Here is a 26,889-nt window from a genome sequence, read left to right as displayed (position 1 = left end):
TTTCATGTTGTGGTATTCTCTGTCTTTGAGAGACAGCTGGAAGCTAGGGTTTTTAACTGTAGTGTTTTTGTCTTTTGGGAAATTTAGTTTTGCAACTGACCATTTTGTAACAGGTGCAGCTTTCATTTACTAGCTAAATTAAAAATTGCACTTCTATTATTTGCATACAGCGTGTGGGAAGTTTATGTCAGGGGACTGCAGAGGAGGAAGAGGCTTTTGGTGAAACTGTCCTACTTATTTAAAGATAGAAATCTAAAGAATATCAAAATGCTTCCAATCTCTCCATATGTATTTCATTAAAACACAAAAAACAAATGAATAGGGAATAAAATGACCCATTATAAAAATCTTCTTTATCCGTGGTGTCTTCTTTTCCTCAAGTTTTGTGTTCTGTTCTTACAGTTTTAAGGTTTCCCTATTCAAAAAAACCTCAATGAAGGCTCCTCTTTCTTCTCAGAAGCAGCATCCTTTGCATTCACTTGCAACTAGGCATTTATTTTTCCATCAGAAGCCTCCTAGAGTGCTGTCTTCTTGCAGGATTATTTCTGTTTAGAGGTTTATAGTGTGAGATGATAAAACACTGTGTTGAGTACAGTAATGGAAACTATAATTTCAAGACAGCAAAGATTTTAATTGGTTTTGTATAGGAATTTATACACAAAGTTGAAGGGAACTAAAAGGTATTTAGCTTCAAAAACTCCTCCTTACACATCCTATATTGATTGCGGTCGAATGAAATCCTGAGTCAAGTATGGCATTATTCTTCCCCACAAAGAGGATCTGTTTGGAAAAAAAAAGGTATACTGATTTATTTACATGAAATCATTACTGAGTCTTTACTTTTTCCTCTCTGTGGGAAGCCAAGGAAGAGTCCTTTCAGGCATCCCGGAGATGCCAAACACTTTTTTTCCTCACCTCAGGTCTGTATCCCTGACCATCTAGACTTCCAGAGAAACTGAACTACTACAACACAACAGTCTCTAGGCAATTAAGTACAATTGTTCACCTTATCCTGAAGCACTGTCATTTTCTGAGGATTTACAATAAACCAAGATAAACAACACATAATGAAATCCACAGCTGTGTGCATAAAAGATGCTTTTCAAAACAAATCCTTCCTTGTTAGGAAGGACTTTATGTGTATATATATCATAACAATCTGAGCTCTGGAAGTAAAAGTTATCATTTTACATGCTGAGATTTATGTTTTACCTATTCATTTTCAACTGTGTTAATACTTTCCTGAAATCCCTATCCGTCAGTGATTATTCACAGAAGATACTCATTGCTTTTAATTTTAAATGTCAGCAAGTAGAATATAATTGAAATACTCTTTCCAACCGAGTTCACATCTATAAGGTTTATTTTATGCTATGCTAAATTAGGCATCTTTCTTGTGCGATGTCAAGAGGGGTAGAAGGGGGCAGGGAAACGTCATGCTGAGGATTTATAGTACACAGGAAAACATTCATAGCTCATGTTCTACCAGTAAGCTTTAACACCAACCTGTAGCCCCAGAAATATTCTTGGAGCAATAATTATTGAATTTCACTGCCTGATCAGCCTACGGTCTATTTGCAAGACTGTTAATTATGCATGATAGCTACTGAAGTTAAAAAGACTAGGCTGTTTTAATAAGGACCACCAATATTAGGCCATTATTTTCCTTAACTGAACAATAATTCATATAATTTTCTCGTTTGTTTGGTTTCTTTCTCTTCTGGTTTGAATTAACAACAGGAGCTCAGTATATTAAAACTGTAGAAACTGAATATATACCACATTCATCAGGTTTCTTTCCTCTTAATTCAGCATTCACACCAGACATGTGAATGAAAGTGGCAAAGCCAGTCAGACTCACCAAAAGGTTTTTGCCTAATGAATGTTCTTACATTTTGCTTGTGTTTAGGAAATTCTTTATATTATCATAATACACACTCTTGTTCTCTCTTTCATATTGGTTCAAACAGTCACTTTAGTTCAGGGTCTAAGTATCACAAGTTTAAAACATAAAAAGATCCTTATGTGCTCTGCTAAACTAGATTTTGCAGCCAACTTTGTAAAAAAGTTGATTAGAAAGTTCAGGGGAAATAGATCCAACATGTCATTTTAACATTAGATGTAAGACAAAGTTTTGCCCTTTCACACTTCACACCAACTTTCCTGAAGTATCTTGTTCAAAATTCACTCCATTATTAATAAGTTTCTCAGGTTTTACTCTATTCTACAATGGATTCTGTCCTTCTTCTGTGTCTGACTTCATTCTCTTGGCAATGTTCATAGATCCAAACAGTACTTTAGAGACACCCGTCTACCCTTGCAGATAGACACACTGATACCTGATAAGAAAGGAACATCTTCACTTGCCCAGCAGCAGGTTACAGTTTGGTACCATTTTCCATCTTGCTCTGTGAAAATAAAATGAATTGGTATATATAAGAGAGAGGACATCAATGCAATATAAATAGACTGTGAGGAATGAGTAGCACATAACCAAATTAATGCTTAGCAAGTAATCTGTGCTGTCAGACTAGTCCACTGTTCAAATGCAAAATGGACCAAGGAGATAATAAAGTAGACAACTGCAAAGCATTTGGGTTACTACACAGTATGTAACTATTATTTTTTTCCTTCAAGCTTTAGATATGAGAGAAATAAAATGAATAGAATATTCAGTAGTACTTCCAGCAAAGAAAATACATCAGTTAATTAACCATCGTTTGTGACTTGAATATATTTGAAGAAAGATGAGGGTGGTTAGAAAAACATATAGCCTCAGGCTTCACTGTCCCTTTGCATTTAGCCTAGATCTTTATATGCATAAATTATCTTGGGTTAAATAGCTGACTTTTTCAAATTACAGTGTTTACTTTGCCCAATAATTTTTGAAGAATGTTTCATTTTTACACCTTGTCACATTCCACAAGTCCAACAGATTTGGTTACATACCCTACTTCTGGGACACACACACACACACACACACACACGAGTTTATTAAGCAAGTAAGTGAGATAACCAGATTTCATTAGTGAAAATGCACTGGCTGAAAATTGTTAACACTTTGAAGGGATATACAGAAAAAAGTGTTTGCAATTTCTATACCATTGACATTGGAGGTAGGAAAGAAGAAAAAGAAGTAGGTGTCTGCCAGTCTCAATTCAATCACACATAAAAAATGACTATAGATGAATATAGCTGTGGGGATTTTATTTATTTATGTTATTGTGTTGGCACATAACTCCAATAATTTGACTGGGAACATTCCACAGCTAAAAAATGTCACTGACTGGATCATCAGCAAATACACTCATAGATTTTACACTGAATGATACTCCATCCCAGCTCAATAAATGCATTTGATAATATATTTTTCTATAGAAAGTTCAGGCATATGCAGTAATTACCTAACTTCTAAAAGCAATAAAAAAAAATCTTCTATCCATATGTAAAATAGATTGACAGAGGTACATTAGGCCAAGTCACTTGCTCACAGAAAAGGATTTTAGTATTTTTCTGTTGATTTGCATTTTTTAGGTACTAATTCCTGATATACCACTAACAGTGTGCAGTATGATAAATTTTAACAAACCAGGCATCATTTCATGAGAAAAATCTGACATTATTACTTAATTCTTTATATCCTAAGCAACTATTTTAATATGTGCATAATATGATATGATATGAGTTAGTGCAAATTAATCATCCTTAGAAAATATATGAGAAGTTTATGGGATCAGCTATAGTAAGTCTCTTTTCTATTTATCTTATATGATATTTTAAGCGAATTTTGGACATTTCCATTTTGATAAAACACCAGAATATCTACATATGCAAAGTGAACCGTGAACTAGGCATTTGTAAGCAGTGGCAGAACATGATTTCTGAATATTTAAGTGAAATATTCAGCAAACTTCAGATCCATATTCTTCTACATATATATTTTTAGTGAGAGAGAACAATGATCTCATTAGAGTGAGGTTTATTATATACTAAATGCACTTGGGGGAAAAAAAAGCTCCAGAAGTTTTCAGTTGGAAAGATGCATTCCTTATGGAATATATATAATGCTAGCTGAGAAAAATAATTGGCTGCTTTACCTTTTGTTTGCATCTAAGTATTACACTGTAAAGGAAAATGGAGAAAGAATTAATGGTATAAGAAAAACAATTAATCTCTAAATTCAGTGATGAGATTAATGGCAACATCAGATATGAAGTGCTCAAAAACTAATTAATTCTCTTCAAAACACATTTTTAAGAGCCACACAGTAGCCTTCTCTTTGTAAAGACAGGGAGAACAAAAAAGAGAACAGTAAAATCATATTAAAATGTAATCTGAAATATCCTGCTCCTTAAATTATTGTGGGTTTTATCACTTCTACTCCCTCTGTAGATTAGGTCTCAGAATACCAAAATCCTCAGTATGGGAGGTCTAAGGATTTTCCTCTCCAGAAATGTTCCGAAATTATATTTCAAATTTGTCTTTAGCCTAGATTTGACACTTGAAAGGTGATGTGTCAATAAAACATGCATAGACTGTAATATTTATGTTGAACCTTCATAATGGTATTACATTAATTCAAAAAAATTAAAAAGGAGATGTGAAATATTTGTGGTTTGGTGTTACCAGACAAAATCTTCAATAGCTGAACCTCTTGATGTTATTGTGATATTACTGCTATAAAGAGGAAAAGGTGCAGGAATGCCTAGTAACCTAAAAAAACAAGGGGCAAGCTTCTGATTTTGCATTTGTTACAAAAGAATATGTTAATACTGTCCACAGGTTAATTAACCACCATATAAAGCCAAAGAACAATGGACTACTGCAATGAAATTCTACAATTTGTGTTTGGATCATATGTGACACTAAATGAAGTTTAAGTGAGCTAAATTTAGAAAAACCTCATTAGAGTAATTGTTGTTAATTCCGAGGTGACACCTACAATACCTGTTATTACTATACATAGCAGAGGAGTTAGGGGAAGGAAAGGACTGTCATTTTTAAGGAAAGAATGTGGTAGAATACCTGGGAAGCTACTAATTTATATAGACTCATCTGATAGCAGTTCAAGAGGTACAGAGTGAACTTATTATCCATGGGATATTAATGCAATTCTGATAGCATGGATTGAAATTTAACAAGACACTGCCATCATTTTCATAGCAGGCAAATATCTCTCTGCTAATTAATACAGAGGCAAAAAATAAGTGACTCCAGGTCTACATGAGAAGTTGCCAGGGGAGAAAATTCCATTTATCTAAGAAAATGACCTATATACAGCTTTTCAGAAAGTAATACCTGTCATCAGGCCAGAACACATTGCTGAAAATGTAAAATAGTTTCTTAACTGTAAGATCACAAGAGATATTGTTGCCTCATGTAAAGGAGAGTTTGTTCCGTCTTAACTTTTTTCTCTATTTAGGCCTCAACTTATTTATCATTATGGGGACTAGAGGCAAAATAAAAACTCCTTAAAAATTAAAAATCCAAACCACATTAAAATAGTGCAATTAATTGTGCAGTTTCTTTGCTGCAATTGTAGTTCAAAGAACATTTTGGTTGTTAACATCCACACTACATTTGTTTTTAAAAATGTAGAACTTTTCAGCACACAGTTATGGTTAGAAAATATGCCTATCCAAAGGTAATGTCAAGAAGTTGATTATCATTACAATGAATAAATGCTGACCTCCGCTAGATTACTGAATGCTAAGAAGCATCCCAGAATAAAAAAGATGTGGGAATTTATAGGACACAAGAACCATGAAATATTTTAGTACTAAAGTTTTTTGGTCATACACTCCACCATGAAGGTCTGAGAGCAACTGGCTTATTTACAGGGAAAATGCATGCTGCTTTTCCTCTGGAGATTATTTTTTTCCTATAGATTTCAGTTAATTAACAAAGAAGTGCAAGAAAAAATAAGGGAGGAAGAGCATCAAAAGGAGAACTTAGAATTTCTTAGCCACAAAGAACATAAGGTGTAGTAGCAGGTTAACATGTCCGAACATTATGTCCTTCTTCCACAGCAGGCAATTCCATTACACAAACATTTTTGAAGTTCTACCAAATTAGAAAGACAGTGGGAAGTTTCCTTTTCTTAGAAAAAAAGATAAAGGAAAAACTGCCAGTTTGAAATAAATCTATTACCTAAATTTACTAAAAAATCCCCTCTGTCATTCATGGAAGTAGGCTATTAAGTTCTATACATGGAATTTTCAAAAAGGAGAAAACTGAAGTACTTCTACAAAGCTCACATTATTTATTACTGGTACTCATAAGCATAATATATGGCAAAAAGTTTTCTGTTACAGCTATTAAGGCATCACAGAATATATGTGGAGTGCATGGGTTATCTGAAATAATCACTTGATAGTCTAAGCACTCCTTACAGAAAACCTTTATGAAGATCACTTTAACTGCTTTGTATTGCCTGGCATCAAACTGAAGAGCATAATCATTTGTGCCGACAGAACTTCGCAAACAAAATACAGAAACATTTTAAATAGAATGAGGAAAGGAGAAAGGCAGCTTCCTATTTCATTTTGATGCTATATGAGTAGTCTACAATCCCTAGGGAGTGCCTAAATTCACTGAAGGAAGACATGACCATCCAAAGAGTGCTTTGCAATAGGCACCTGCTGCATGTATTCTTAAGTCACATTGAATTCCCTGTCTTCCAAGGCTCATCCAGCTGCTGAATGTATGGTTTCCTTGCTGTGGAGGTGCAATCTGTCTCTCAGCCAGAAGAGATGGGGTGAAATACAAGTTAGAGCTGGTCTATGAGTCACCTATTTGGTCATGCTGCTTTGCGTGTCAGTTTGCATTAAAAAAACGCCAGCTGTTGCTTTATTTCAAGACAAAATGTGTGAAGGAGAACTATCTAAAATATGCAACTTTCATCTATTGATATGCTGAACACAAGACTGATAATATCTTTGTTATCGTTGCACAGGATTTGCACAGCACCCAGGCCTTTTCTGCTTTTCATGCTGGAACAATGTCAAGGAGACTGGGGATACATGGGAGGTTAGGATGGGATACAGCCAGGACATATTCCCAATTTAAACATTAAGAAAGGTACAGCAAATCCAACAGTTCATCTCTCATTAGCTTTTTTTTCTTCAGCATCTCAGGTCAATTTTCCAGCAGTCTGAAATTACGGAGGTATCAACCAGTCAATCTGGTCAAGAAATATACAAAAAGGGAAGGACCCTACTACCTGTGCTGCTGAGATTAGCTCAGTTGGTCAGAGCATGGTACTAATAAGGCCAAGGCTGTGTATTTGATCCCCAGAGAGGCTGTCACTTCAGAGCTGGACTCCATGACCCTTGTGGATCCCTTCCACACCAGAATGTTCTGTGACACTTCACATACCAATATGCAGTAGCTGTAGCTTTCAGTGCTTCTGGTTCAGCTAGGGCAGAATTTGGTAGTTGTTGCTGTATGGATTCCCTGTATATACATAAATGAATGTACATATTCATATATACTCTGGCTTGAGAACACCTATATAGACTTCCTGTATATGCTTATTATTAACCCATATTTACTATTTCCACCAAACTTTGGTTGTTTTTAGTTTTTGAAATAGTTGAAAAACATAGGCAAGGCTTTTATATATATTCACCATTTCTCTGGTGCATAGTGTTTTATGCATGCATCCACCATGAATGCATGCAGTGATTTATGTTTGCAATTTGTGCTAACTGTAAAAGAAGGCAGTAGTTTTCTGGTTGGGTTTTTTCTGGTTTTGTTTGATATTTTTTGCTTGTTTGTTTGTGGGGTTTTTTTTGCTTTAAAGAAAGAACAACAGTCATAAATAAAAATCTTAGAAAAGCCCTGAAAACAATCTCATAAAATTAAATGTAAAGAGAAATATTCACACACACACAGAGTTAAGCTATTTCAGAAAAAGGAAAGCCAAAATAAAAATACATGCATCTAAGGCATTTTTGAGAACTATTTTTTTTCTTTTTAAGTAGTGAAAATTGTTGAGCAGGCAAATTGTTTATTTTATATTTCTCTTCAGAAAAAACTGCCACCAAGGAAATTATACAAGTATACGCATTCACACATGTGTATGCTCATGGGAGTAAATGCCAAAGTCATACATTATCTGCAACGCTGTTGAAATTAAAAAATGGACTTTAGAAATTCCAGAATACTGTGAAGGTTACAAAATGAATATTTTACTCATGCTGAAACCAATAAACAGATCAGTTGTACTTGGAGTAATATTTTTCCCAGTTGTGAAAATGTGTAATAAGCAAAAAAATAACCTAAGTAGTAACAAAGGTAAAAATTTTTGAACAGTTATGGCCTAGTTTCCCAGTAAGTAAGTCTCACCTGACCACTTATGCTTATGCAGCAATAACAATTGTTGAGCTTGTTGGCCAGTACAGCAAACCTGGACGGGGAGAGGGGAGGAGTTAGTCCACAAAATTCATAAAGTGGCAGTGAAAGCAGGTAATTAAACACAGAAGGGATGCTGCAACTAGGGAAAGGGCTGTAACCTAAGCATAGGCATTTTGTATCAGGCGATCTACATGGGAGAAAGTGCCTTCTTGAAATTGCTAAAATTTTAATACTTCAGAAGGAAAGAGGGAGGGGGAGGGGGAAGGGGGAGGGGAAAGGAGAGGGGGAAGGGGGAGGGGAAAGGGGAGGGGGAAGGGAAGGGAAGGGAAGGGAAGGGAAGGGAAGGGAAGGGAAGGGAAGGGAAGGGAAGGGAAGGGAAGGGAAGGGAAGGGAAGGGAAGGGAAGGGAAGGGAAGGGAAGGGAAGGGAAGGGAAGGGAAGGGAAGGGAAGGGAAGGGAAGGGAAGGGAAGGGAAGGGAAGGGAAGGGAAGGGAAGGGAAGGGAAGGGAAGGGAAGGGAAGGGAAGGGAAGGGAAGGGAAGGGGATATCTGCAAGAAAAATTGTTCATTCCTTCTCATTTTCATACCTTTGATTGGTTTTGTATTGTTTATATTTTAATTTTTCTGGTGAAATTTCTCTTCACATATACCCTTATTACTAAAATTGTAACTTCTTACAAAAAATTTTGACATAAGCAGTGCCCAAATAACCAAGTTTTGTTCAATGACAATAACGTACACAATCTGAATTTTTGCTTCCTTGACTAGGCGCAAATTTGCCTCTCTTTACAGAGCTCTATCAGACTATATGTAACTGTAATCAATACGAGCCTAAAAATTTGCTGCTGGTATTAGAATTGCCTTGATCATCTGCCCTGAATATTGGGAAATGAGGTCATGTCCATCTTGGTTTGTTATAGCAACAAAGGAAAATGGACTTGTACTAGATTAACAGTAAAATAAGACTGACTTTATATTTACCTTTTTCTGATAAAACACTGTATAATGCAGAAGTGCAAGTAGAACTGTTTTGACCACTAATGATACATAATCATCTGCTTCAAGGCAGATGCAGGCAACTTCTCCCTAAATCTCAATGCTTAACTTAATCATTGTATTTTAGATAGGAGAAAGCAGTCTCCCCCTTGCCAGATTTCAAATGAGATGCTTCACAATGTGGTAAAATCTAGAGGTCAAAAGGAATACTAAGAATTCCACTTAAGGCACTACCCTCTGTTTTAAAAAGCAAGCACTTTACTGCATAGTAGTGCAGTAAACACAGCTGAGATGGGGGATGCCACTGAATAAGATGACAGCTTCATGTGTGCTCTATGTTTTTCTGTCCATTTCCTGATTTAGAGAAGAACAAGCATGAATCTCTTGATAGTGGTTATTGATTATTAGTGGCCTTTCAAAGATCAGCTCCTCATATAATTTAGCTGAAGAGAATGCAAGATATATAGCACAGCTTAATAACCATGAAAGAAGCTAAAAGAAAGACAATACCTAAACCTTAAGTAAAACATCCAAAGATTGTTACTACTTGACTATAGTAATAGTATGTGGTGAAGACTTTTTCTTTAACTAACAGATGTATTGTAATAAAGATACCAAAGTACTTGAGTTTGATTTATCTATCAAATATCTATTGCATTTGCAAAAGACTAGGGATTATTTTTTAACATTAATGCTGTCCTAAATAATTTTAAGTGCATTGCATGAAATTCAGACAATATGCAGTCACTGAGAGTTCTAACGTTCATTTCTGTAGCACTGTAATTTTATGTCTAACTACTATCTGCAAAATTGTCAGTATTTTTTATTTTTAAATTTTGGAAAGCTAGAATGTTTAACATCCAAAAATGAGCTCCATCTAGATATTTCATTCATCTTGCATCAGATTAATCCAAGTGTCATGGTTTTAAACCAATAACTAAGAAAATTACTTATTTCTTGCTGTGAGATATGGATTAGAACAAGAGCAAAACAGGCATAAAACTTAAAAGGGAAAAAAAAAAAAAAGTTTATTGACAAACTACATTAATAAGAACACCAGAATACACTTCCAGAAAAACCTTTTCATCCCCTATCTACCCACTATTCCCTTGTTCACATGACAACAGAGACAAAAACTTTGGAACTTTGATGGTTAAAACAGTCCCAATTCTTGCTACAGTCTTTTCACCAGTCTTTGTAGAGAAACAGAAGTTTCTTCCTGTTAATTTATGGAGTTTTTCACAAGAAAACTATTTTTGTTATAGTTTTTCATTGCCCTAATGTTAGCTGCCCAGAGCTGCTATTATTAGAGTTCACTCCTCCCATTTTCACATCACTCTGAAGTGTGTATGGGTCATGAGTCTAGAGATAGCATTTTTAAGGATAAGTTATTCAAAGGCAAAAAAGTCTTCATCTGTTTCTGTGAGCTTCACCAGAAAACAGTTTTCTCATTGCCTCTCAAGGCTTCAAATCTCCCAGCACTTCACTATACCATAATTACTCTACTTTTTACTCAAATTTATACTTTGAACACTTTATTCCTCTCTAGATACTGTATCATGAATTAAAGGAGTTCTTTTCAGGACTTCATTGTCCATCTCCATAGTTTTAACAGAGAGATATTTCAGCTTAATTAAAGCATCTTCTTAATTCTCTACCTTTTCTGAAGCTTCTTTTCTTTCCTGTCACTGGTAGTTTATAACGTCTCTTTTCATGTTGATCACTCTCTTTTTCTCTCTCTGGATAAAAAGATTAATCTGCAAGTCTCATCTGGGTAATGAAAGAGTTAAAATCTTGCCCAGGCTTTTGTAGCTGGTTCGGAGATCTCTGCCGAACAGGAGCTGGAGCCGTCTGCGATGGAAGGTTCCTCATAGCTGCTCTGGAGAGTGTGGTCACAGCTCCAGCCCGCTGCAGGTCCAGAGCCTCTCTCTTTCTTCACTGGGCAGTTTCTAGTGAATTAGTTACAGCAAAACCTGCAGCCGAGCCAGAGATCGGCTCGGCCCGGGCCCGAGGAAAACCTTCCCCAGGCCCCGCCATCTCCCGGCCGGGAGCCGCTTGGCCTGGCCCCATCCCCGCCCGGCCGCATGGCCTGGGCAGGGACGGGAGGCCTGGAGCTCCGCCACCCTCCACAGCCAGGAAACAAAGAGAACCCAGAGAGCTCTGCTTTTACACTTTAAGGTAGGGTTCACAAGTTGATCCCAGTTTTCAATGGCCTAAACTGCTGTAAATTCTCAGCAATGACCGATAATTGGTCAGGAGAAAAGACTCCAGGCAGTTCCCAGCAACTCCAACTCCCTTAAAGGTAAAGTAACTCCATGACATCAAGTCAGAAAAAAAGGAAATACTTTTCACTTTCTTGGTTCCAATTTTCATCATCAAAAACTGGTATCATCAGTTGTTAAGTAGGAAGTTTTTTCTCAGGATGACTGATCAAAAACTTTCATTAAACCTATCCTGTGTGGTCCCTTTTGTGCACTGATGAAATGTAAAGGACCACTATACTGGTTTCAGCTGGGGTAGTTAATTTTCTTCACAGTGGCTGATATGGGACTGTGTTTTGGATTTTTGCTGAACACAGGGTTGATAATATTGAAATATTTGCTATTGTTGTGCAGGACTTGCATGGCACCAATTCCTTTTCTGTTTTTTATACTGGCATGTCAAAGAGACTGGGCACACATGGGAGGTTGGGATGGGACACAGCCAGGACAGGTGACCACCATTCACCAAAGGCTTATTCAAGATCAGGTAACATCAGGCTCAGTATATAAAGGTGGTGAGAAGAAGTAGGAAGGGAGGGACATTTGGAGTGATGTCATTTGTCTTCCCAAGAAACCATTATGTATGATGGAGCTCTGCTCTCCCGGAGATGGCTGAACACCTGACTGCCAACCAGAAGTACTGAATTAATTATTTTTGCTTTTCTTGTGTAAGTGGCTTTTGCTTTCCCTAAAAAACAGTCTTCATCTCAACCCATGAGTTTTCTGGCTTTTACCCTTGCAATTCTCTCCCCAATACTGCTGGTGTGGGAGTGAGAGAGCAGCTGTGTAAGCCTTGGCTGCCATCTGGGGTTGAACCACGACAACCACTTAAGAACTTATTTTCCATTTTCTGTAGATATGTAAAATGCTTATGAAAAATCATAGTATACCACATTGAAAGCAAGAAACATAGATTGAAAAGGCTGTGACCTAATACAAGTACTTCACTTTTCTGTGTCAGCTGCACATTTCTCATCTTTGAGTACCAAAATGTTCTATTATGCCTGTGCCTACCTCTTCTTGCAAAAGAGTCTGTAATCTCACAGCACAGGTTCAAACCTCCAAAGTAAAATAAGTTCTGATAGCAGTAAAAGAAAAGTATAACATGAATCAAAATCTTTCCACTAAGAACCTTACTGTGAAACATGAAAGATACCAAAAATTTCAGGCCATAATTTGAATATATAAATAATAATGTGAGCTATGTTACATCTTAAATGAAAGGTGATGACTCCTGTCCTATCTCAGTATGTGTTTCTATAGGGATGCCTGTGTGTAGAAGGAATGGCAATGAATAAATGAGTTAAATTTTAGAATCAGTCATGTGATTAGTAAGATTTCTCTTAAACCTCATAAAGCAAAGTATATTGATCTGATTTAAGCTATAGAAGGCATGCCCACTCATAAAACAAAAACAGCTAATTCAATTTCATAGCTGGCCCTCCTTCTTCCAACATCACTGGCTGAAATATTGACATGAGGACTATTGTCCCTTCAAAACAAAACATGTGTTGGACACAGGAATATAAAACAAACAAAAGTGTTCACAGAAAAAGGAACGTATGCAAACCCAGCATGAGCACCTCCACTACCATGCAGAAAAGACAAATGTTGACTTTGCTTTCCCTATAGTTTGTGAGATTATTCAGTTTGAATTCATGAATATACAAATTAACGTATGGAGTTTTGAGCACAATGTTTTTATTTTATAGCAAAAAAGCACAGGCCTATGGGGGTGCACTGTGAACAATTCAAACATAATTAACCATATTTTCTTTTTATTTTTCTGACATAGTCATGCAGAGTTTTTAGTAGAACACATGGGAAACTATGAGCATGCTGTCATCCAGTCCTTTATATAGCATTTCACAGAATAAAACATTGGAATACATTGGAAAGAGTAATTTTAAATGGCAGAAGACTTTTTGGACTGTCTGCCTAGGTTTCATCATGTCTCAGGCCTTTATCTTACTTACATACAAATATAGAAACTTTGTCTTCCATCTTCTGATGGATTGCACTGGTGGAGATTTTGTTGGAAAACTTTTGTAATAATTGCTTCACTACTCATGAACATCAGCATTTTTGCACTGTATAGTAACTACGAGTGTGGCTAATTTTACACTCTTCCATTCCTGATTTTTTTTCTGAAACTTTTTAGCACAGTTGAAACCTATGGGAGACTTAGTTTCTTTTTCACTCCCTATCCAGCTAGGCATTGACATGAACCATAACAACACAGAATCATACATCTCTATTATAACACATGTATTGCCTACTGTCAGAAAATGTGCTAAAAATGTTTTGTAAAACCAGAAAAAGAGAATCAGCTTAGAGAATCATCAGATAGGACAGTCTTCACAATGACATATGCCTTGAGAATGAGAAAGGTACCTAAGAAAATTTCATAACAAAGTAGATGTTTCCACTGGAAGTAGTCTCTTCTGTTAGTATTGTCATGTTGAAATTGCTTCCAGATAAGAGAGAGTAGATACAATTCTTGAATCACTTTATTAATTCACTTTTTTTTTTTTATTAATGATCACAATTTATTTTTACAGCTCCCTAGTCTATGCTACAAGTTTCGGGGTCATATATCACAAATATACCATAATTAACTGGTTAGCATAGGAATTTAGAAACTTTTTTTTCATAGTGTAGACCACAGTCTGAGGCAGGATTACATCTCAGACCACTTCCTTTTCCATTCATGACATCAATGTATTGTACTAATGGTCCATGTGATTATTTCAGAAACTTTTATTTCAGAAAATAACAAGGAAACATTTAATGGACAATTTCTGCCTTTGTAAGATGAAACATTTTTGGTACAAGTTGTATTGGGTCTGACTGAGACAGTTTATTTCCCTGTAGCAGCCCTCACAGTGCTGTGCCTTGCATTGGTAGCTGGCAGGGTGCTGATAACACACCAGTGCTTTGGCTACTGCCAAGTCCTGTCCCTCTGACATTCTGCCACCCCAAGGGGCTGGGAGGGGACAAGATCTTGGGAAGGGTCACAAAGCTGACCCAAATTAAGCCAAGGGATATTCCATACCATGTCACACCAGCTCAGACAGAAAAGGGAAGGCAGAGGGACAGGTGGGAATTTGTTGTTCTACAATGTTTTCCTTCCAGAACAACTACTGTTTGTGTTGAAGCCCTGCTTCCTAGCAAGTGTCTGAACAGCGCTTGCTGATGGGAAGTAGAGATTGACTTTTCCTTCTGCTTGTGAGAGCACAAACTAGTGCCTTATCTCAACCTACTATTTGTTTTCCATCTTATTCCCTTTACCCTGTCCTGCTGGGAAGGGGAGTGATAGAGCACATGGCACCAGGCGCTCAGCCAAAGTCAAACCACTACACAAGTAAAACAATACAAAAGACATTTGCAACTAGCTTACTGAAGACCACCAAAATATTTTTTCCAATACTTTAATATAAAGTTCTCTAGCCTTCTAAGAGTGTTGCACCATTTCATTTATGGTTAGGTAAGGTTAGAATTCACATTAGGGTTTTTTACCAAATACCTGATGCAACCTGCTGTTGATAATAGGCAAAATTTGAAGAAAAACTGCATTGAAGAAAAAAGGCAGCATTCGGCTTCTGAACTAAGCATAACTTTCAAGCTGGTAAATATTACTGCTCTGATTACTCTGACTGACCTGAGATCAAATAAAAGTATGGCATGTCAAAAATAGGTTTTTACATTCTTTACTTTTTTATGAATGTCCAAGACAGTTATCTCTTGACAATTAAAAAACAGAAGTGTTTTATGAAAATACATGAAATATTTCAGATTAATTATTTACGTAGTTAGGTCTTGGCATTAAAAGCTCTCACAGAGAACATCCAGGAGATGAAAAATACTCAAAGAAATATTATGACTACTGATGTAACAGAGCTTTTGTCTACACAAAATCTGAATCTTTCATGATATCAGACAAGTTCATGAACAAGATGATGTGCTGATATTGACAAGGTGCTGACATCAGTGACAAATTTTAAGTGATGCATCAAAATTTATTATGTCCTTAAAGTCTTTGCTTTCCCTGAATTTAAGTCAATCTTAAATTACTGTGTCAACTGTATAAGAACAAAATTCTCTTCTGACAAACAAATGTCAAAATCACAGTTGTTATCAAGAAGTGGAAGCAATAGGTTATTATAGCTCTCCCAAACAATGGCAGGCACCTGTATAAATCCCAAGCACAGGGATTAAAATAAAATAAAGAATTATTTATATTATCTTCCAATGTTTTTTCTCCTTCACCAAAATATTGTAAGCACCCACGATAGTGCAGTTTTATAACTTCAAGAAATCAATATGGTACAGTTTTTATTCATTCTAATTATATTTAAAATTTATGCCCACACATGCATGTGCACACACAGGGATCATAGATATCACAGACTACACGAAAACCTGTTATACTACAAACATCAGCTTAAAATAAAGACTTGTGTGCAATTATCCTCAAGAACATCTCCTCACCATAATCAGGGGAACGGGAAGGAGAAGGAAAGAAGCAAGGCAAGACAGAAATATTTAGCTTACAGGGCTTCTCCTGAAAAAGCAAAACTAACATGATTTGGAATTTACAGATAAAAGGAATCTGGAAAACTGTACAGTGCCAACAGGTCATTTGTGGTGTAATAGTGTTACATTTTTCTCTTATGCTTCCATTATGCTTTTTTGTTGCCACTGAACAGCGAGTTGTTTTTTTGAAAAATAGAATCTATCACAAACCCTTTAAATATTATGAAATAAAAGTGCTTGGGTGCTATTACAACATATTTATACAATTATAAATTAAGATAATTAAGTGTCAATTATGTCCTTCATGCCAGTTCCCAAGCCTAAAATGAGTGGTTCTACAATCTTGCCTTCCTCAGAGACATTTGCTTGGACTTTGTATGTGTAATCTTCAGCACATCATGTTTTGGTAAATAATTTTGGGAAGGCACAAAGATCAGAAGACAGTGCAAAAAAATACCTTTACTCTTGACTGTCGTGAGCTATGGACAATATAGAGCTGAGAAGTTTTACAGAAAGACTGAGGATGATTGAAAATCTGGGTGCTGCTGCATTTGTTGCTGGTAGTAGCTCAAACTGACCAAAAGGTTCAAGATCTGCCTTGTGGTCAAATGTAACATAATGAACATAGGTGTCAGTGTATGAGGAAGTAAAAGAAAGTAAAGAGAACACAAAAACTTGATTCTGAGGTGTCACAATCTCCCCAGTATGAAAATGTCAATCTTGTGAGACCCGTCCTCTCCTTGTCCATCTGCTTATAGCCCAACAATAGGTGAATTAGAAAACATAAGTGTATAGGGAACTGTAACTTGAGGATTAGAAGGTACATCTTAATTGAAAATCAAAAAAGTTTTAAATTTTTAGATAAAATTATGTTGTTGTTTTGTTCATGAATTTGGGTTTTTTTTAACTTCATCATACACAATTAAATAAGAAGTGACTTACCTGAGAAATGTGATTTTAAGTCTTTCCTAAAGATCAATCCTTAAAGACATGAGAGAGAATGCAAACCTGAGTGAAGCTTAATTAAATTTCATTATAATTAATTGGTGCTTATTTTGTAATCACAGCAGTTCTTACTTCTTCGAAATGAACATCTTTTCCTCCTGAGGAATTCAGCCTGTTCAAACAGCACCAATGTTATTTCCCAGTTCGTGAAAATTGAGTAAGTTTTGTGAGCCTTTTTGCATTACATAATAAAACATGACATTGGTGTATGAGTTACATAACTTAATAAGACTCATTATATATCTGCTTATAAAAAGTATGGATCTATAGGCCTATAAAACATATGTAACACAATTTTTTTCAAGGTAAAATAAGGAAACCATTAAGGAAAAAAGCATGTTTGCCTTTATTCTCATGCCTGTTTTCACTGATAACAGAATCTAAACATAACTAGAGCTCCACAGCAATTGGGCACATCACTATTAAAGTGTTTCAGAACTGCCATAAAGGCAGTGACAAGAATGCCGACCTCAGAGGTGAGTAAAGAATTAACAGCTAATGGGATCTGCTGTACTGGAAGCCAGGTATAGCTTTCAACAGACCTGTTCTGATTTAGCCTCACACAGAAAAAGGTCAGCATAATAGCTGATAGTTATTGACAGCTACTTATTTAGGTACAGATAATAGCTTTGGAAGTGAAATCACAAAGCTATTTTGGATGAGTGCTTAGAAACTTGGCAGATAAATTGAAAATGCTCTTAGCTTGCATTTGTTGGCATTTTTATGAAGTCATTTTGTCGTTTTCTTTTATGGTGACTTGAGTGTTGTTACCCATTATTCACTAAGATCTTATTTTGAAGAACATAAAAACTAAATCACATTAAAAAGCTAATATGCAAAGCTAAGGGATGCTCTGGTTAACTAAAATGTAACTTTTGCAGCTTTTATGTCTCACCTATTTGTTCAGTTTGTTCCAAAGTGATTATTTTTTATATTTCATTAGAAAGAAAGATCACTGAGAAATTATGAAGAGATACTTTTAAATTGCATGAGATATAGCTTAATAAATTTGTATCAGTTTTTAAGTAGTAAGGTTCTTGAGAAATAAGAAAATTAAGTTGTACTTTAGTGCAACCATTGTTGCATTGTTCCCACCTTTCCAAAGGGAAAAGGTACAATTCTCCTGAGGTGAGTTCAAAACAGCAGACAGCTTCCTAGTGGAAGGTCAGCATTACTACCATTCCCTTCAGTTTTCTCCATTGTCCTGCTGACTGAAAGCAGTATTCCAGTGGAGATTTTTGACTAAACAGAAGGACGAATACTGTAATAAAAGCATGAACTAAAGCATCAAAAGATAGGGACTGGTACCTAAATGCAAATTTCTAAAGAAAGGTTCATGTATCAATTTTTGCTACTATTAGTTGTAAGATAAAAAGAATTCTGTAGAGTTTGTGAGATCAGTATCTTCCCAACTTCACTGTTGGACTAAAAATAAGCAGCATCTTGTGAAATGAAGTGAAAAAAGGAGCTTAAATTAAAAATCCATTAAAGCCCTTTGATTTCATTACGCTTTAGAAAGCTGTTACTTTATTTGTGTATTTAAAAACACTAATAGCTCCATAAGATTGCATGTGTTTAATAAGCTTTTCTGTTTGGGAGATGGCAAAAGACTCCTAAACATTCCTAAATAACTGTTTCTAGAAGTTAATTATGACCACCAAAAGAATCTCTTATTTACAAGAGAAGTTTTCCAGCTTTATCATGACTGTAAGATTAAAACCAGCATGTTGATCAAAATTTTGGATGAAAAATAGGTAACTGACAGGGCCTAAAGGTATCTTGAAAACTGGGAGCTGTCCTAGAGAAAGTGAGGGACAAAGGTGTGCTACAGGGAATGACAATCAGGAAGAAAAGTCATAAAGAAATTAACAGATTGTGAAAAGGTAGCAAAGAGAACAATCTTCATCATTCAGTGAACAGGTTATGGAACCATAGAGTCATGTAATTGGTGAGGGATGGAAGCAACCTCAAAAAATCTAGCTCCAAAACTTTACTATGGACAGGCATACCTTCCTCTAGCACAGGCAACTCAGAGCCCCATAAACCAGGTCTTGAACATCACCAGAAATGGGGACTCCACAGCTTCTCTAGTCAATTTGTCCCAGAGCCTCAGCACTCTCACAGTAAAGAATTTATTTTTAATATCTAGTCAAAAAGTACCTAATAAAACTTAAACTAACCTACATAAGCTGAAGATCCCATTCATGTTGTGGAGCATGACCACGGCAAAAATGAAAATCTGTACTGACTAATCAGTGCATTCACTGGAACTGTAAAAATATTCCAGAAGCAGACATAGTTTAAGAAGAGAGTTGAAAGATGTTACAAAATCCAAAGTGTCAAAAAAATGACTCAGTCTAGGAAATAAACTTTGCCAACAGAGCCAGCTAGTTTACTTTATACAACAAAAGCTGTGGAAGCACAAACACAAACGTGTCTTTAGGAATAATGTTAACTCAACAGAATATTTCAGGATAGACATTTTTAACCTCCTTCAAAAGATGAAAGTTGAAGCTGAAGGAATGTGTATCTTTCAGAATGCATGTTTTTTAAGCTTAATGCCTTGATTAAATCTTGGGAATGTCAACAAGATTATTTCTCTGGAAAGAATCATTCATGAGTGGAATGTTTGATAGAAAATCCTAGACCAACCAAGGAGCCGCAATATTTCAAAAGCATCTTGAAATCAGCAGAAGAGTAGATTCAATATGACTAGTAAAAATTGAAATATTTAGAGACGGCATCTTGAGCCTCATTGAGTTTTCAGACAGAAAAAGTGCTTCCTTTCTACATAGAACCTATGCAAAAAGGAAAACAATTATTAAAATATATATGGTAGAGATAAAGGAGTTTATGACACTTTTTAAGAATACCCTAAAGACAAGCATCTAAACAAACCCATCAGGCAATTTCTAAGTTCATGTAGCAGTCTTTCCTGCACTATTGGTTGTCTATTAATCTGTGGCTCATGTTTCTTTATCATTATTACAACAGAAAATAAAATACTAAAAGGAATGAAACTCAAAATAGGGGTAACAATTACTTACTCCTACCTTACATATTTAAGAAAAACGGGAAAATTTTGATTCCCTGCCATTAGAGAATTTACCAAATACCATGGTAGTTTCTTTTGTCTTACAGAAAGATAAGAGAGTTTTATAGTAGAAACACTGCAGCTCAATCAGTGCTACTGGCCCTACACCAAGAAATGATTTGTTCTTTTGAATGTCAGACTGGGTAAGTGCAGCATTCATTTCAGTTTTTACATGTTTCCTGTCCTAAACATGGCATACTCATTCTTTTTACAGTGATACCATTTTCTACATAGTCAGGATGCACCTGCTATAGTGAAAATATTATTACTGAATGATATTTTAAATGATCCAAATTTTAGGAAATATATTTATTTCAATCACATGACATTCCATAACTTATTTTTCAGCCATCTGTTTAATGTGGAACTATCCCAATGCACTCATATGGTAGAAAGATGGCCATAAATCTGTATCCATTACACACATGTACGTTCTTGATGCATTTCACTGAGCAGCCCGACTGTTGACAATAGGTGAAAATAAACCTTTATGCAAATCTTGATGTGGTCATGTTAGGGGTTTTTTGGGATGTATCTATTTTATCAGTTATACCTGTGTGTAATCAATGTTTTATTAAAAAATCTTTGAATAGAAACAGACTACCTAGAGTTAATTTTCAGAAGAGTGTTACAGCTGTTCCATAAACCCCTACATAGCTAACTTGTATAGAAACACTTTGGAAGTCATCCAGATATTCTATTGAATATTCAGTAAATACAAGAAGACAACATAATGTTTCTGTCATCAAATCTCTGGTAATTAATTCATCTCTTCATTTTTACAGATTGTGAGAAAGATCTTATACTTTGACCTAAACCAGAAAGCTAAAATGGACAAACACATGGATAGCACAGTTCTAACTGAAGATGTCCCAGTACATTTTAGCAGTTCTTAGACAAGTTTATCTTCTTTAGTTTTCTTTTAGTTTTTTTAGTTTAGTTTAGTTTTCCTAGTTTATCTTCTTTATCTTCTCAAATTTAAATGAATTTGAAATATTTTCAAATTTAACTGCTTTCCTTAATCTAAAGGTTTTTCCATTTACATTTTTGAGTAGCAAAAATACATCCTAAACAGCCAAATCATTGGCAATAACAAATCCAGAGCTTAAGTTTTTCAAGTTCACGGGAATCACTTTTATAATTCTGCCAAATTAACTAGGTAGTTCCTAACTGTAGAGTAGAATACTAGGAATTTTTGTACTTGGGTTTTGTTTTTTTGTAATTCCAAGGGTGAAAGGAGACATCATGCAATGTTCAAATACCAGTTAACTGTTTTATATGAATAAGTGCCCATGTATCAATCCAGAATAATATAAACCTGAAACATTCCCAGAGATGTGAAAGTAGAAGAATTGCTGGGCCAATGACAAGTCACATGATGAGTCTGGTACATCAAGCAGACAAGCTTTTTCCACTATTTAGCACTGGAGCTGAACAGGACGAAAGTGGTACAGACCATTAGGGAAAGAGTACAAAAGAAAATTTATGTTGTCCTCAAATGACATGTCTTTCTACCAGCAATGTGAAGCTCCTCTGACTGCAGTTTTGTAAACTTAATTGAGTAACAATTGTGGAATATAGAAGTCAATGAAAATTACTAATTTTTCATTTGAAAAATTCAATTAACAGGGATGTTCTTTGTATTCAAGGAGTACTGTTGCTGACCATCTCCTATTTGTCACATGAATTATTCAGCAGATACGAGCAAAATTTGTAAAGTGATTTATTTATGAAAGCACTTATTTGGTATTCAGCCAATGCTCTGTCTCATGCTTGTTTGGACTGCAAAGTGTTCAATATCTGGGAAACAAACTGCTGCCATATTTTACACCATGTTTCATCCTCATTTTCTGATGACCATAGTTCCCATGGACTCAAATTTCAATCCAACCACAAGAAGACACTATGGCAGAGGTCACTTTGTGTTTAAAGGACATAATTCTAAAACAATGGAACCCCTTCAGAATTTTCTCTTCTCAAATGCTATTAAGAATTGTGCCAAAAAGTTACATAAAAAAATTAATTATAATTTGTAGGGGGTTTTTTTGTGTCAAATTTGAAGATTAAATTCAGTCATTAAAGAAAAGGAAAAAACCCTACCAGTTTTAGCCCTGCATTCAGAGCTACTTCCCCTTGTACCCAAACTGTAGGGCTACTATTAAAACAGAGAACTTGCAAAAACATGTTAATTAAATAGCTGTAAAAAGAGCTCAGGGAAATAAGCAAATTAATTTGCATATCTCCCTGGTGTTCAAGGGGTTAATTAAAGTGCTTTAAAACATTTTTATGATGACATTCAGCTGCAATGTGATCAGTTGCTGATTTTTCATTTAGTTCTATTAACTTGGGCTTTGATTATATGAATGGCAAAGAGTGAAAAATACTACCACTGAAAGCAAAAATTGCCACAAAAGAGATTTTTATCACAGAGTAGCTTTCATCCTTAGCTGTATTGCCACATACTTTGGCTACCTGGGTTTTTAGAAGCACTGGATCTTTTTAAGAAGAGGAATATCAAAACAATAGGAGAAAAAAATATATTAAATTGCTGGCTGCATTATAAAATAAAATTAATTAACTAGTTCAGTGATAATGCAGTTGTTGAAAAAGCTTTGAAAGCACATCATCATGGCTGGAGGGAAAGTGGTCCGTTTTCCTGCTAAATATTCTTTATAGGTCATTTACAAGTTCTGATTTTATAATAATTATACAGAGGTGCTGGATTATTTTTCTCTTAGTTCAAGCTGCTGGATGAATAACCACACAGAAGTGAAAAATATATCTTGTAGGAAACATTAAACAAATTACAAATCTCCATCTAAGTATCAATTATATGACAAGAGCATTATTAGCTGCACATAAATGAAAACAGAGTGGATAATTTGAGTAGTACATTTCAGAAAACTTCATGCATTTGTTCAATTTTTATGTTGGAAAAAATCATGTCAGATAAAGGCAAGCACTACAGGGAGAGAAAGCAAAGCAAAAAAAACCAAAAAAACCCCAAAAAAACCAAGCACAAACCAACCAAACCTTATCAAATTTACAACCTTTAAAAAAAAAAAAAAAAAGGAAAGCAAATCAAACCCCTTTCCTTTTAAGGCCAGTTTGTCATTTTCCAGTGCACTGTCAGACCCAACAAAGCCCATATAAAACAATGTTTATTTAGCCACATATTGTAACTCTTTTAATCTTCCCACTTTTCAACCAGTCCTATGGTTGAAGGGGCCAGTTTCCCAAAAGCACTGAAAGTTCCTGCTAGTAGATTGTGACCCTGCACAAAACATGGACAGTGAAACAGTAAATTCTACTGATAAACAGAATATGAAAAAGGGTTTACAGACCCCTCTCACCTAGCTAGCCCTGGCTTCCCAAATTTCACATGACCATGCCATTTCATACCAGAATGAACACACATTATGCAAAGTTTCTGCTTCATGAGGCACATTCTCAACTGAAAACAGAAATTATTCTTCCCACCATATGTGAAGCCCACACTTACAGTCATAGGGTTTGCGGATAGTATTTCGTTCCTTCAAAAGAAGAACCATCCTGGGCACATTATCTTGTTGACCCAGCAAGAAAACCCTGAAAAAAGTGCTCTTGAGAGCAGAAAGTGCAAAGGAAAATTTGTAAAACTGATTCTCACAAACTACTCAACTCTCATAAGAAAAGAAGAATACTCCCTCCTGGAGTACTGCTTTCAGTTCTGTGGCCCCAACACAACAAGGATTGGGAACCCTTTGGAGTGACTCCAGGGGAGGCAAAGATGAGCTGAGGCCTGAAGAGTCTTTCATATGAAACAGATAGGGTGCAAGAGCTGTAGCTGTTCAGCCTGGAGAAGACTCCAGGGAGTTCTTATACCACCTTTCAGTATCTAAAGGGGTCCTGTAAGACAGCTGGAGAGGGTTTTTTTTACAAGAGTGTGTAGGGATGGAAGGAGGAATGGCTTTAAACCAGAAGAGTGTGGAATTACCTTGGTTATTAGGAAGAAATTCTTGACTGTGAAGATGGTGAGGTACCAGAACAGATTGCCAGGGAAATTTGTGGATGTCCCATTCCTGGAAATGCTCCGTGCTAGCTTGGATGGAGCCCTGAACAACCTGGTCTAGTGTGGAAGACATCCCTGCCCATGGCAGGGGGTTGAAATAAGATTCTCTCTAGTGCCCCTTCCACCACAAACCATTCTATGATTTTGGTATTATTTTGATATTAAATCTTTCAGTCTAAAACTCTATGAAATGTGGACAGAAAGTAAATACCTGCCCCTTAACCCTCTGCATGAAGTGAAACTTGAAGAAGGGTTTTGGAAGACTGCAGAATGTTAAAAGTGGGTATTTAGAGCCTGAATGCAAAAATAGAAAAAAATTACAAAGAAGTTTCACAAAAGCATGATGATACGATAAATTGTCATAAAAAATAGTGATTAAGACTGTTTGGTGACAAAGTGACAGCTGTAGGACTGAAATTCAAATACAGACTTCATCATCTGTATTTAACTAAGTCACAGGCTTTATTATTCTGATTTAGAAGTCATATTGCAGTTTTTCTATAGAAAAGAAAAAGTTACAGCTGTGAGAAACCAGTCCTGTTTGTCAGCTGAGGTAGGACAGCATGATCTTCATTCAGTCACTGAAAGCTATGCTAATTTATGATGAATAGGTTCTATAATGCAAATTTACGTCAGTTCATAAAAGTTTGAGCTGTGCGTTTCAAACAAGAGAACAGCAAGAGTTAAATGAAAGAAGATGCTACTTCTGAAAAAGGAAACTCTGGTTATGTGAAGGATGAAGTCATCAGTTGTATTAGGCAGAAACTCCATCCACAAGTGCATTACTAGTGACTCTTCAAATCAAATTTAAAAACTCTCCGAGTCACTCTTAACAACAGCTAAAATTTTCACTTTAGGTGGCTGGTAAGGTGGAAAAGACATAACAATAAAATTACTTTGACAAAATATTGGAAAAGAGAGTCTTAGTGTAGATTACCCTCGAATAAGATTATTTCTTCAGGCATTAGCTTCTAAAACTTTTAATAAGGAAGAGGAAATAATGGGGAGCACACCGTGTATTTTTCCAAACAGAGTTTAGAATCTATTTCAAAATTATCAGCCCAATAAATAGAAAAGTCATCTTAGCCTACCTTCAAATTATGAGACTTATCAATTCCCAGTAGAATTTCACAGCAGTTCCCATCCTCGTAATGATCTACCACACATTGTTAGTACTAAGAGTAGCAAGTGTTAAAAAAAGAATATAAGTGATAATGAATAAACAAATTTAAAATTCTTTTGAAAAGGCAGAGTCACAGGGCAAGTATACATAGCTCATGTAATTGGTCATGATCAATATCTTCCTGGTAAGAATTGCTTCTCATAAAGGTTTACACTTTTTTTCTCCCTACCGTAAGGCTTTAAAGAAAAAAAAAAAACCACAAACTATTTTGAGACTAGCTCAAGTAGAAGACAAATGCATACCTTCAAGTGTACAGATACACAATCAGTAAGAGCACAGTAAAAGACAGCAGTCTTTGTGGACACTAATTTCAAAGTCTTTGGCTACCAGATAGATATATTTGAAATGAAATTTAAGATTTTTTACAGTCATTCTTACAGTCATTGACCATCCTTTATACGCCTCCCTCAATCTGATGAGGTGCTCTGACCTATGGCTGAGAAATGTTACATGGTTGTGCAGCGAGAGTGCTAAACTTTTATAAGTATTTACCAAAAAAAAAAAAATTATTACTATTGTACATCCTCAATCTGCATTAAGATTATATTACAGGCTGGTATTCAAAATTAGCTTTCTTAGTCCTGCACGGATTTCCTATTTATCTGACACCATCGAATTTAGAAATAAATAAAAAAATAATAATAAAAAAAAAAACCAATAAAAAACCCCCCAACAAACAAACAAAACCCCAAATCTAAACAGCGCAGGCCGGTGGCGGGGCAGGGTTTAGAGTCGGCAAGGTGCTCGCAGGCAGTGCCCGGCCCAGCCTGGGCCGGAGCCCCGCGGCCTCCCCGTCCCCAGCCTGGCCACCGCCGGGGCCCGGCCCGCTCCCCAGTTACCTCTCCCAGGCCAGAAGGGAGACAGAGCTTTCCCGGCCTTACCGTCTTTAAAATGTGAATCTCGCAGAGGTGGATCTAGCTCCTAAATGGTTTAATAGGTTTTCAATTCTCAGAGCTAGCCAGCTATTGGTTTCTCTTAGCAGCTTCTCTCAGAAAAATCATTTCCGTGGGTGGCTTCTTCCCTCCTCACCAAATGTCAATCAATGCAAAACCAGCATAAGAGGTCAATAGTATTTCCATTAAAAGTCTTTCACAACTGAAGATTTAATTTATCTTCAGTATCACTTTCTTCCCAACGCATACATTTCTTAAATCAAATTAGTATTTCTTCCATGACTAAACATTATAGGATTCCTGTGTTCTTCTATTATCTATTTACACTTCCTTAATCAGCCTGGGTTTTTTTCTTTATCAACTTCCACCATTCTCTTGTTCACTTACTTGTGATGTTCTTTGAAGCAGTTTTCTTCCTTCAGAAACCCTCCCTAAACACTTCTGTTTCACTAACACATTGATTTCAAAGGAAACTGAGTAGTTTACAGAATTTACAGCAATTATTCTGTTGAAA

The 26,889-nt window shown here is 35.9% G+C and overlaps 2 long non-coding RNA genes across 4 annotated transcripts; one reads left to right on the top strand and one right to left on the bottom strand.

Moving 5' to 3' along the window:
* LOC111941809 (uncharacterized) lies at positions 1-26,450 on the bottom strand. Of its 3 annotated transcripts, XR_015280415.1 has the most exons (5): positions 11,011-11,591; positions 8,350-8,410; positions 7,378-7,455; positions 4,098-4,122; positions 2,356-2,408 (listed from the first exon to the last, which is right to left on the bottom strand). It is a non-coding gene; the product is annotated as an uncharacterized LOC111941809 (long non-coding RNA). The 3 variants fall into 3 exon arrangements; XR_015280414.1 differs by lacking the exons at positions 4,098-4,122; positions 7,378-7,455; positions 11,011-11,591 and adding exons at positions 1-780; positions 26,364-26,450 and having other exon boundaries at positions 2,340-2,408; XR_015280413.1 differs by lacking the exons at positions 4,098-4,122; positions 7,378-7,455 and adding an exon at positions 1-780 and having other exon boundaries at positions 2,340-2,408; positions 11,011-11,084.
* On the top strand, positions 11,185-23,319 carry LOC147648382 (uncharacterized). The gene is made up of 4 exons (XR_015280416.1): positions 11,185-11,530; positions 17,217-17,311; positions 20,296-20,391; positions 21,034-23,319. It is a non-coding gene; the product is annotated as an uncharacterized LOC147648382 (long non-coding RNA).
* Positions 26,451-26,889: the final 439 nt, after the last annotated feature.

This window comes from Cyanistes caeruleus, chromosome Z, assembly GCF_971803275.1.
Source record: "Cyanistes caeruleus chromosome Z, bCyaCae1.hap1.1, whole genome shotgun sequence".
Classification (NCBI taxonomy): domain Eukaryota; kingdom Metazoa; phylum Chordata; class Aves; order Passeriformes; family Paridae; genus Cyanistes; species Cyanistes caeruleus.
Note: the sequence above shows the minus strand (reverse complement) of the source record. Positions and strands in the feature narration are given on the sequence as shown.